This window comes from Quercus lobata, chromosome 5, assembly GCF_001633185.2.
Source record: "Quercus lobata isolate SW786 chromosome 5, ValleyOak3.0 Primary Assembly, whole genome shotgun sequence".
NCBI lineage: Eukaryota > Viridiplantae > Streptophyta > Magnoliopsida > Fagales > Fagaceae > Quercus > Quercus lobata.
In genome coordinates, this window is record NC_044908.1 from 54,019,809 (window position 1) to 54,030,200 (window position 10,392).

The 10,392-nt window shown below is 34.5% G+C and overlaps 1 non-coding gene and 1 pseudogene across 1 annotated transcript; one reads left to right on the forward strand and one right to left on the reverse strand.

The window, feature by feature from the left end:
• The first annotated feature begins 598 nt into the window (after window positions 1-598).
• Window positions 599-5,692, forward strand: LOC115990693 (annotated as a pseudogene).
• A 1,063-nt stretch (window positions 5,693-6,755) lies between these two features.
• On the reverse strand, window positions 6,756-6,917 carry LOC115993379. Its single transcript, XR_004092926.1, has one exon. It is a non-coding gene; the product is annotated as a U1 spliceosomal RNA (small nuclear RNA).
• Between the last annotated feature and the right edge of the window lie 3,475 nt (window positions 6,918-10,392).

Genomic DNA, 10,392 nt, shown 5'->3' on the forward strand with positions numbered 1-10,392 from the left:
TCACTATTTTTGGTGATTTGACCTCGATTATTGCTTTTACTTTGTCTGGATTTGCCTCTATTCCCCGTTGGGACACCATGAATCCCAAGAATTTTCTTGAAGCCACAGTAAAAACACAATTTGTAGGGTTTAATTTCATATTGTACTTATGTAGTGTGTTGAAGGTTTCTTTGAGATCGTCCAAGTGGTTGGCTTCGTCCTTACTTTTCACCAGCATATCATCCACGCATACCTCCACATTCCTTCAAATTGGTGAGAAAACATACGGTTCACCAATCTTTGGTAGGTGGCTCCTGCGTTCTTCAGTCCAAAGGGCATAACCTTGTAGCAGTATAACCCTTGGCTAGTGATGAACAAGGTCTTCTCTTGATTGTCTTCATCCATAAGAATCTGGTTGTAACCAGAGAACGCATCCATGAAACTCAATAGCTTGTGTCCAGCAGTTGAGTCTACCAGCTGGTTAATCCTTAGCAAGAGGAAGCTGTCTTTTGGGCAAGCCTTATTCAGGTCTGTGAAATCGACGCACATTCTCCACTTACCGTTGCTCTTTTTTACCATGACCACGTTTGCTAACCAGTTTGGATAGAAGACTTCCCTGATGAAATCAACTTCCAGCAGCTTCTTTACTTCTTTAGTTATAGTTTTGTTGCGTTCTGGTGCAAATATTCTCCGTTTCTGCTATACAGGTTTGCATTCTGGGTTGACGTTGAGACGATGCTATATGATCTTCCTATCAATCCCGGGCATATCCTCGTGTTTCCAAGTGAAGACATCTTGGTTTGCCCTTAAGAAGGAGATCATTTTCTCTTTCTCTGAAGCTGGGAGTGCTGTTTCAATCTTCAATACCTTCGTTGAATCTCTTGGGACAATCTCAACTTCTTGTGGTGTTTTTGACAGTTTGGGAATGGGTTCTGGTTCATTGAAATATTGTGTTCTATCAATTCTACCAACAAATTACAAATGAATGTTTGCTCAATTAAATCAATCAATAAGTGTTCGAAATCCATGCCCTTGGGAATTATAAATTTTATTTATGTCTTGACTCTTCTCAAGCAAACTTCTACAGTGGTAGCTTACAAAGGTAATTTCGAGATTCTTTCCAATAGAATCATGGGGTTATCTGAGGCCCATAAATTAAGTTTTATCTTCTTCTTTTTTTATTGTAATTTTCATAAGATGCATAATAAATTCTAACGTATGTTTACTCTTCATATAACATTTTAAAAATCCTTAAGGGTTACTGATATAGCAAATTGAGAACCATTTATTTTGAATACAATATTTAGATAATAAAAAAAACTAACTAAACATAAACCTAAACATAAATATGTTCATTCATATTTTTAAATATGTAATTTGGCTTAGTTACCATTTTTTGACCCTAATGTTTACATAATGTATCAAAATTGTTCATTGAAGAATAGGCTTCTTTTTTTCTTTTTCTTTTTTTTTGGGTGCTCTGCTTTGTATATAAGAAATAGAGCCACCTCATTGTGATTAATCTCTATTTTTTTTTGTTAATAATATCAAAACATAGTTTATTTAGAGAGAGTTTTTATTATTAATATTCTTGAATGGCGGCTATCACAAAAAGTTAATACGGAAATCTCTTCCATTGTCTATGCAATAATCATCAAAGCTCATATTTAGTATGTTCGTGCGTGTGTGAATATATATATTAATGTAATTTTTATTAATATTGAGATTTTTTCAATAAGAATTCATGTTTAGAATAGACCAAACTCATAAATAATAGAGACCGTGTGGATTTGTCACAAATAAATGAGAAAGTTTTTTGCGATTTATTTTAAAAATACAACTGGAAGATAGATCTTCATAAAACTAAAATGTCAATAATTTAATTTGAACACAAATATATTTTAATATGCTCTTTGTTATAATTGTTAATCCTCTAAATGTTGATTGCTATTTTTTTTTCATTAATATTTGTTAGCGAAAGTCCAATTGGAATACGAAGGACAGAGTAAAGAACAAATCTGATTACAATTGTGGATCCAAATAATTTATTTGCTTATTTGGAGGACGTTATAATAATTTAATATTATATTATTATATAATAATTATAGTGTACTATATCTTTATTATGTGCATTAAAAGCAAAGTGGACAATAGATCAGAAATGTGGAATTTTATAAGATAACCCACATGAAGAAATATGACTCTTTTATATAGTGTACTTATATTATTTAATTACTTGCATAAATTATTTAATTAAAGTTTATTTTAATTGTGCATAATTTAATAAAGGAAAAATTAGTTGGTGAAGAGGTTTAGAGCACTAAGGAGAAATATTTTATACAAGTGCTAGGGACAATGTCGAGCCTTGTTAGACTGATGGGGGAATTTTTCATTCCTACCCTATCATTAATTTTCTTCACATTTGCAGTATAAGACAATGGTCAACATTGAGTTAGAAAAGTGCAAGTAACTGGTTAGGGTCAATTAGAGAAAAATACGTGTCAAATAACTTGTGTGATGACTAATTATGATAGGTAGTTTACGGTGATTTTTTTCCCCTAGGTAATTCATAGAAAACTGTTGCATATAGTCACATATTGGTTAAACTTGAGGTAAATATTAAGTTATGTTATGTCGTTGAGGTTGCGTTCAGTTGTATTGTTTTGGAATTTGGACTTATTGCTTTTGGATAATGAGTCTTGATGCAGTTTAAGTTTTGTCAGATATAGCTTGTTGATAAAAATTCATATATTCTCTCAATTATGGTATGTTTGAAAAATATAAAGGTTCAAGTTTTAGTCGGTCTTGACATTTGGTTATACTTTTGACTTCATGGAAAAATGTCTCATGTATTAGGCTACAAACAACGCCAATGGGAGATCCATCTCTTGATGACTTGATGTATAGGTTGAATAACCTCGTGAGGAAGTTGTTATTACTTTATTTGAGACAGTATTTTTTAACGTGTTTGGGAATAGGGTGAAATTTAAAGTATGTAAATGATAGTGTACTTGAGTATTGTTTTTCCCTTATGAGTATTTATCGTTTGAATAGTTGTAATGCTTATATAAGTATTTGTGATTGAACAATTCTTTGATGCAAAGGATTGTATTTTATTATTTTCTATCAGGTACTCATGTAAAATTCAAAATGAAAATTATATAAAAAGTAATATGTTATTAGCGACAATGTTATGTCATCGCTAATATTTTATGTCATGTTCAATGATGACACACGATACAGTTACTAATATGTATAAATAATGACAATACTGTCACTAATAGTGTCATATTAACGGCAACCAAAATATCATCATTAATAATGACTTATTAGTCGATCTCAAACGTCATTGCAAATGCTAATAGCGGCAACATTTAAAGCATTAGAGGTGACTTTTTGTCATCCCTTGAAACCAAAGTTGGCGCGTTTTGCGTCTGCATTTCTTTGTTTTTTTTTTTTTTTTTGAGCCGTGATTTTTGACTTTTCTGTCAGTGCACTGTTCACATCAACAAAATAAGTGGTGGACAGTGCACACCATTGGGTCCCGTGCACTGTTCACAGGACCCATAAACCTTACTTTTCAGTAACCTTTTCATTAAAAATGAGTCACACGACACTATTCACACATTTAAAAATTATTTTGCTACAGTATTTTCAGTTTTCAGCAAAATAAGCTGTATCCAAACGGACCCCAAATTTCTTGTAGTTTTGTTTCTACTTTTTGCCTTTTTCACAAATGCATCATTCAATATGTATGTCAGATGCATATCTGTATGTAGGACTCCTTGTGTTTGCCAAGTTTTATGGTATCAAAGCCAAAGTTTGCAATATATTTTCCTTTTGTTTTCAAAATCTTGTTTAGGTTTTCGATTATTGGTATGATGTCTTAATTTGATTGATTGTGTGATGTGTGTGGGTGTGTGATGAGTCCCACATCGGGTATTTACTGGGTTGAACTAAGTTTTATTAACAACTGCAAGGAGCCTCAATTGTGACTAGTCCTTTTGAGGTATAGCGCAGATGTGGCTAGTGCTTTTCCTTGGATCGTTATATATATGGTATCAGAGCCGGCCCGGTAACCCTATGTGGGCTCGGAGACATTACCCTACAAAGTGGGCCCTAACGAGGACGTTAGGGATTTAAGTGGGGGAGATTGTGATGCCCCAATTTGATTGATTGTGTGATGTTTGTGGGTGTGTGATGAGTCCCACATCAGGTATTTACTGGGTTGAACTAAGCTTTATTAACAACTGCAAGCAAGGAGCTTCAATTGTGACTAGTCCTTTTGAGGTATAGTGCAGATGTGGCTAGCGCTTTTCCTTGGATCGTTATAATAAAATAAGACGCTTAAGATAATTTACAGTGCACCAATGTTCTTAAGACCAAGAACAACCCAACCCCCGATAAGGTGATCCACAGTTCCACATGCCAAGCAGTGCCAAAGTATTTGCAAGAGTGCAACCAGCTGGGATCACTAGTCTGTAGGCTAGAGTCTCTCACTTCAAGCTTTAATCCTGCCGTGGCCTTCCTGTTTGCTGATGGTGCCAACCCAAACCATCCAGCAAATAGCATCAAGCTTGTAGAAGTCACAATTATCTATCCCCCAAATATTTAGATTTGTCATCTCTTCAAATATAATCCAATAGAAAGCTGACATTAATTTTCGATGAATGAAATACCATTAGAATTCATCCAAAAAAAGAGGAAAAAAACAACATTGGTGTAGAAGAAAGTTATTTATTCTAAATGTTGTATTCAGACAACCATCTTTAAAATTGGGCTAAAAAGTCTTGTTGTTTAGTGAGATTAACTAGTTCTCTCCATCCAGAGAACTTTAGTTTGAATCTCCTACCCCACTTATTATAAGCAAAACCATCATATAAATGGTAGCTTCTTGATGATTCTGGACCTTTCCTTCTACCTGTTTCTGAACAACCTTTTCCACCCCCTACTTTCCCAGAACTTGAATTGAAGATTAAGGAATCTGTCGAATCACTTGGGGGTTCAGTCTTTCCTAAATTGAATAGGAGTGCACCTAAAGACTTAGCTTGGATAAGCACCAGTGGTCCAATCCAATGCACCACGTTTAGTGAGATTACACTCTTGCTAAGAGTATCTGACTCCTTGATCCATGATTTGTGTCATGCATATGATTCATGCACTGATAAAGTCATTGTCAAAACCCCCGAGTTTCTTCGTTGCACTCCGCAAGTGGTACCCATCCCTTCTGACGGAGATGGAAATCCGTTGTTTTGTATGGGGTCAAATCTAGTTGGTACTTCTCAGCGTGATGTCACTACTTTTTACCCGGTTCTTCTTGAGAAGAAAAGTAATATTGAGTGGTTGATCAAGCAATTTTATGAGGATAACGTGAGGCTAAAATTTGAATCTGAGAATTACACATTTGATGTTTATGTTACAAAGGATGAGCGGATTAAGGTTTTGGATTTCAACCCTTGGGGTGCATTTTCATTGCCATTGTTGTTTAATTGGGAAGAGTTAAAAGCAGAACACCAGGGAAGAAGGAGACACGAGTGGACTTTAGAATTGTGGAGAGCCAGTGTGCTGTTAGGCCAGGTATGAAGACAGCAGTGCCATATGATTACTTGGATGCCAGCCCCAGGAGTGGCTGAGATCAATTTTTGAGAATGCTGATGAAGAGTTACAACAGCAGATTAAGTCTCCTGAAGCAGTTTCTCTGTATCAACCATGATTCATATATTTAGTTCCATGGGGGCAGACTATATATTCGCTGAAAAACAAGATTTTGCATCCACAATCAATTGCATAATGATGAAACTCGATTTGTGCAACCTCCCTCCCTGGTTTGTGTACTATAAATTGATTGTTGTTCCTCAATTGTGTACTTAAAATTTTACTTTGTGGTGCTTTCATAAAATCTACTTCAAGTTGTCTTTTTCTTTCCCATTCCATTTGTCTTGCATCTCTACTTTGTTGGGATTTCATATGTTTGTGTTCAATTTAGTGTTGTATCCCACTGGAATTCCTTTCTATGTTTAGTTTTCCTATCAAGCAAAGTTTTTTGCTTTCTGTTTATATGAGCAGAATTTTATGAAGGGGAAATTGTTTTATGCTGTCAGTATGATTTGAGATTTGATTATAGGCAAACCAGGGCACACCATTTTAGATGCAACACAATGCGTAAAACATTGGGTCAATGCACAAATTGTAACGGGCATATTGGATGCTATTCCTATAATGAGATCGTCTTTGGTAGTTATTCTGATAAAGTCCCAGTGTAGGACAATTCACCTTAACTCATTTTTATAGTTTTACACACTTTTGTATTACCTATATTTACTGTTGTATTTATGTTAATGCACTTTCTAATACAAAGGCCAAAGTGAAGACCCTTGCTAGGGTAAAAGAGCAAGGAAACAGAAAAATTACTCAAGAGAAAGAGAGGGAATGTATTTCTTAAGGAATTAAGGATGTCCTTTCCAAACGGATCTTGAAGGGCGAGGCTATGGCCTTTTTCACCCATACATTTTGCATTTAAACACGAACTTCAATTGCAGATGCAGGGCTTGGAAGAGGGTGTATTGTATTTAGGAGCTAAAATGATGTGATAACGGGACATTGAGGCTAAAATGAATTCCTATTATTGGAGGAAAAGTTTACACCAGTGAAAGTGAACTCCGATTATTGAGGCTAAAATTTATTTCTGGTCTGAGGCCAATTTCTATGGCTTTTCTTTCACTGGTGGCTATTAGAATCCAGGAATCACTCGATCCTAAAATTTGAGCTAAATTTAGATAGGGGCCGCGCGAACGCAGGCCCCCACTACCACAAATTACGACGTAGGCTCTGCCACTTGGGCAGACCTTAGGGCAGCACCCCTCCTATAGTGCAATGGAGGTCACTGACCTAGGCCATGGGCATTTTTGATCATCCATTGACCCCGTCCAGGTAAGTATTTTGCTCGTTACTAGTGTTTCCTTTTTTATAATACCTTCTCGCCCTTATTCCGCTTGTTCCTTTCCAATGTGGGATTTTGTGCCACAATAAAAAAAAAGCCTGACATTATTTTGGTTCATTGTAGAAAGAGGCTAGGTTGGCTCACAGCTTAAAACATTTAAATCCCACTTTACCACTTGGAAAGAAAGATGGTACCCTTTGGAGAAAAAAGTGCCTTGTCTTGGAGCAAATCAAAATCAGTCCCAGAATGTTTTAAACTTTAGCTAAAAGCTGAATTCATGAACTTTGCAAATGCTCCCATGCACCCACCAAATGAATGTACTAAAAGTTTTTAATTTCCTCCCATCCAATCTTTGTTTTGGTTACTGCCTCTCCTTTGCTGCAGAAGTCATTGCCATAAGATGGGGTATGGCAACTTTTTTTTTTAGAACAAAGAAGAAAAAACAAAGAAACAAATTTCTTCCAAACATTTACGTGGCACGTTCCAGTTGTTAGATATATTATGGTCCAATTGGCCCAAAGCAATTGGTGCAAAGAATTGTTGCTGGGGCTGTTGGGTTTTGGTGAGTGGATCTCTTGGGCTTGCAAGGACAGTGAGTCCGCTGGTGGAATTCCTTGACTCCTTGAGGTTGCGTTTGGAGGAGTCCACGACTTGATGACTGGTAACGTGGGCTTGATGAAAGACAACAAATTTTGGGAGCTGAGATTGAATTTTGGCTTTGAAAGTCTAGGGATGGTCATACCCATTGGGTAATGGATATCCAACCCTATCCGATTTAATTGTTTCGGGTAATACCCGGTTCTTCATAGATAGAGCTTAACCGGATAAGGTATGAATATTATCCGAATTGTTCGGGTAGGGTATGGATATTATCCAAACCCGACCCGTATTAAAAAAAAAAAAAAAAAACCTATCACTGGAATGGAATATCAGCTTACTGACAGTGATCTCGTGCTGCAATGGAAATTGTCCATGGATACAAAGGCTTACAAAAACTCCAATGGAGCAGTATCGTTGATGTTGATGAATGGTACTGGTTTGTATTTGCTTGCAAGTGATGGATCCAAGGTTGTAATTCAGGTGGTTTTCACTGGTCCATCGGGATTTCGGATAGGTAAGTTGGGTTTTGAAGGCAGATTTAGCATAAGCAGCTTTGTGAGAAATAAATGGATGCTAGAATTTGCGGGACCAGTTGAAAAGTGTGATATTCCTTTCATTTGCGAAGAAATTGGATTGTGCACGAGAATCCCTTAGATGGCAGATTGTTCTTGTCCAACAAAATTCAGTAGTCAAACCAATTGTTGCATGCCAGTGGATAGTTCACTATCTCTGCCTTCAGCTTGTAATGCAACTAGTAATGGCAGTCAATTGAATTCCTCGATTTCCTATCCAAAAAACCCGTATTAAAAAAAAAAAAAAAAAAGCCTGAAAGTGACTTTTACTACTGATACATTGACTTTCATTTTACTCTTGAGGAAAATGTTGCTTCTTAATTTTATTTTATTTTTAAAAATTTTTTATCTAATAAAATTTCTATCTCTATCTCAAAAAAAAGAAAAAAAGAAAAAGAAAAAGAAGCAGATACAATGTTTTAAGATTGGTTAGTTTTTACATTAAAATGTTTTGGATTAAAAAAAAAAAATTAAATGGGTTTCGGGTAGGATATGAATATCCATGGATAATATATTCGGGTAAGATTCGGATATGAATATTAATGAGTATTGATAATTGGGTATCCATGGGTAAACTTTTCGGGTAGAGTATGGGTATACCTGATCCATACCCTACCCATGGCCATCTCTATCTGAAACCATGTACATGAACGGACCATGGTTAGGGCTGGCCCTAGGCGTAGGCCATGGCATAAGGCTCCCCCAAACATAGAAAGGACCCCAAATATGGGGGTGGTAAGGTGTGTGTGTGTGTGTGTGTGTTTTTTTATTAATTGAGGGAAAAAAAATTAGAGTTGTGGTAATATATTACAATTTTTATTACATAAATCCTATAAATTGATATGCGAGTAATTTAATACTCACTGATTCTTTTATTGAAGTGTCATCTCATTCCTACATCAGTTTATAAGCTTTTTGTAGTAAGTTTAGTATTTTGTCAACAAAAAAAAAAAGAAATATAACCCAATCACCATTAATTAAATGAAAAATGTTAAAGCTAATACAAATTTTAGGACAAAACAAATTTTGGGAGCCAGATTGAATTTTGGCTCTGAAACCATGTACTTGAGCGGACCATTGTCCATGGTGTTATTCAATGCACCTAGTTGTTTGTTCATTGTTGATACTGCTATCCCCCCCCAATGGGTTGGGTCCAAACCTACTGCAATAGGCACATGTGGGCCGTGTACGGTCTGATTAGATCCAACATTTCACGATTCAACAGGCAACAATGTGAGGAAGGTTGTGGAGTAATCCACTTTTCAACACAATATGACATCAGCATCCAAAAAATATATACTAATATTATGCTCGTGCGATGCACGGCTTAATAAAAAATATTTTGATAATATAATTAAATTTAATAACAAATAAAATGAAAAAAGAATTAATTTAAAATTTAAGATTAAAAAATAAATTGTACTTGTACACTTAAAAGAAATTTAATTTTTATTTCTTATTTTGATATTTAAATAATTTGTTTTAGTGTTGATTTCATTCAAATGGTTATAAGTTATATCAACCCTAAACCAGCACATGTATCCATATGTAACATTCTAAATTAATAATAAATAAAAATATAACACTCTAACTTAATGTAACATTCCAACTTACTAATAAATAAATATAACACTCTAACTTAAAGTAATGTTTGTAATTGTAATGTGTTTTAGCCTTTAAGAACACATATATTATTATTTTTTTATTATAAAAAAACACAGATACTAATATTACACATGAAAAAAATAATGAATTCAATAATTGAAGTGGTTGAAAACAAAATTAAGCCAAAACCTCAATTCATTAATGAAAAAATAACCAAATTTTTTAGCTTAAAAAAAAAAAAAACTGGAGTTAAGTAAAGATAGACTTACATAGAAATTTGGACGGATAGATTCTCTTGTATTCAATTTCATGTTTGACTGCAAATTTTGCTTTTAATTAAAGAATATAGATTACATGGACAAAGCACCAAACAAAAGCCATAACAAATTAAATCCATTATAAAATATTGATGTCAACAACAAATAATCATGTAATAAGAAATTAAAAAATACAAATATATTGCTTGTTATATTGACTTCTAATAAAAACACTAAAAGGTTGTGTGATCAAACATAGAATTTCAGCCTATTTATAAAACTTGTTGATAAAAATCATATTATCTATATATATATATATAAAACCGAAGCCTTTGCTGGCACCACAATTTTCCACGTCAGCACAATATTTAAAAAAAAAAATTATAACTCCTCAAAACCCTAGCAACACGTCACAGCACAATATTTAAAAAAAAAAAAT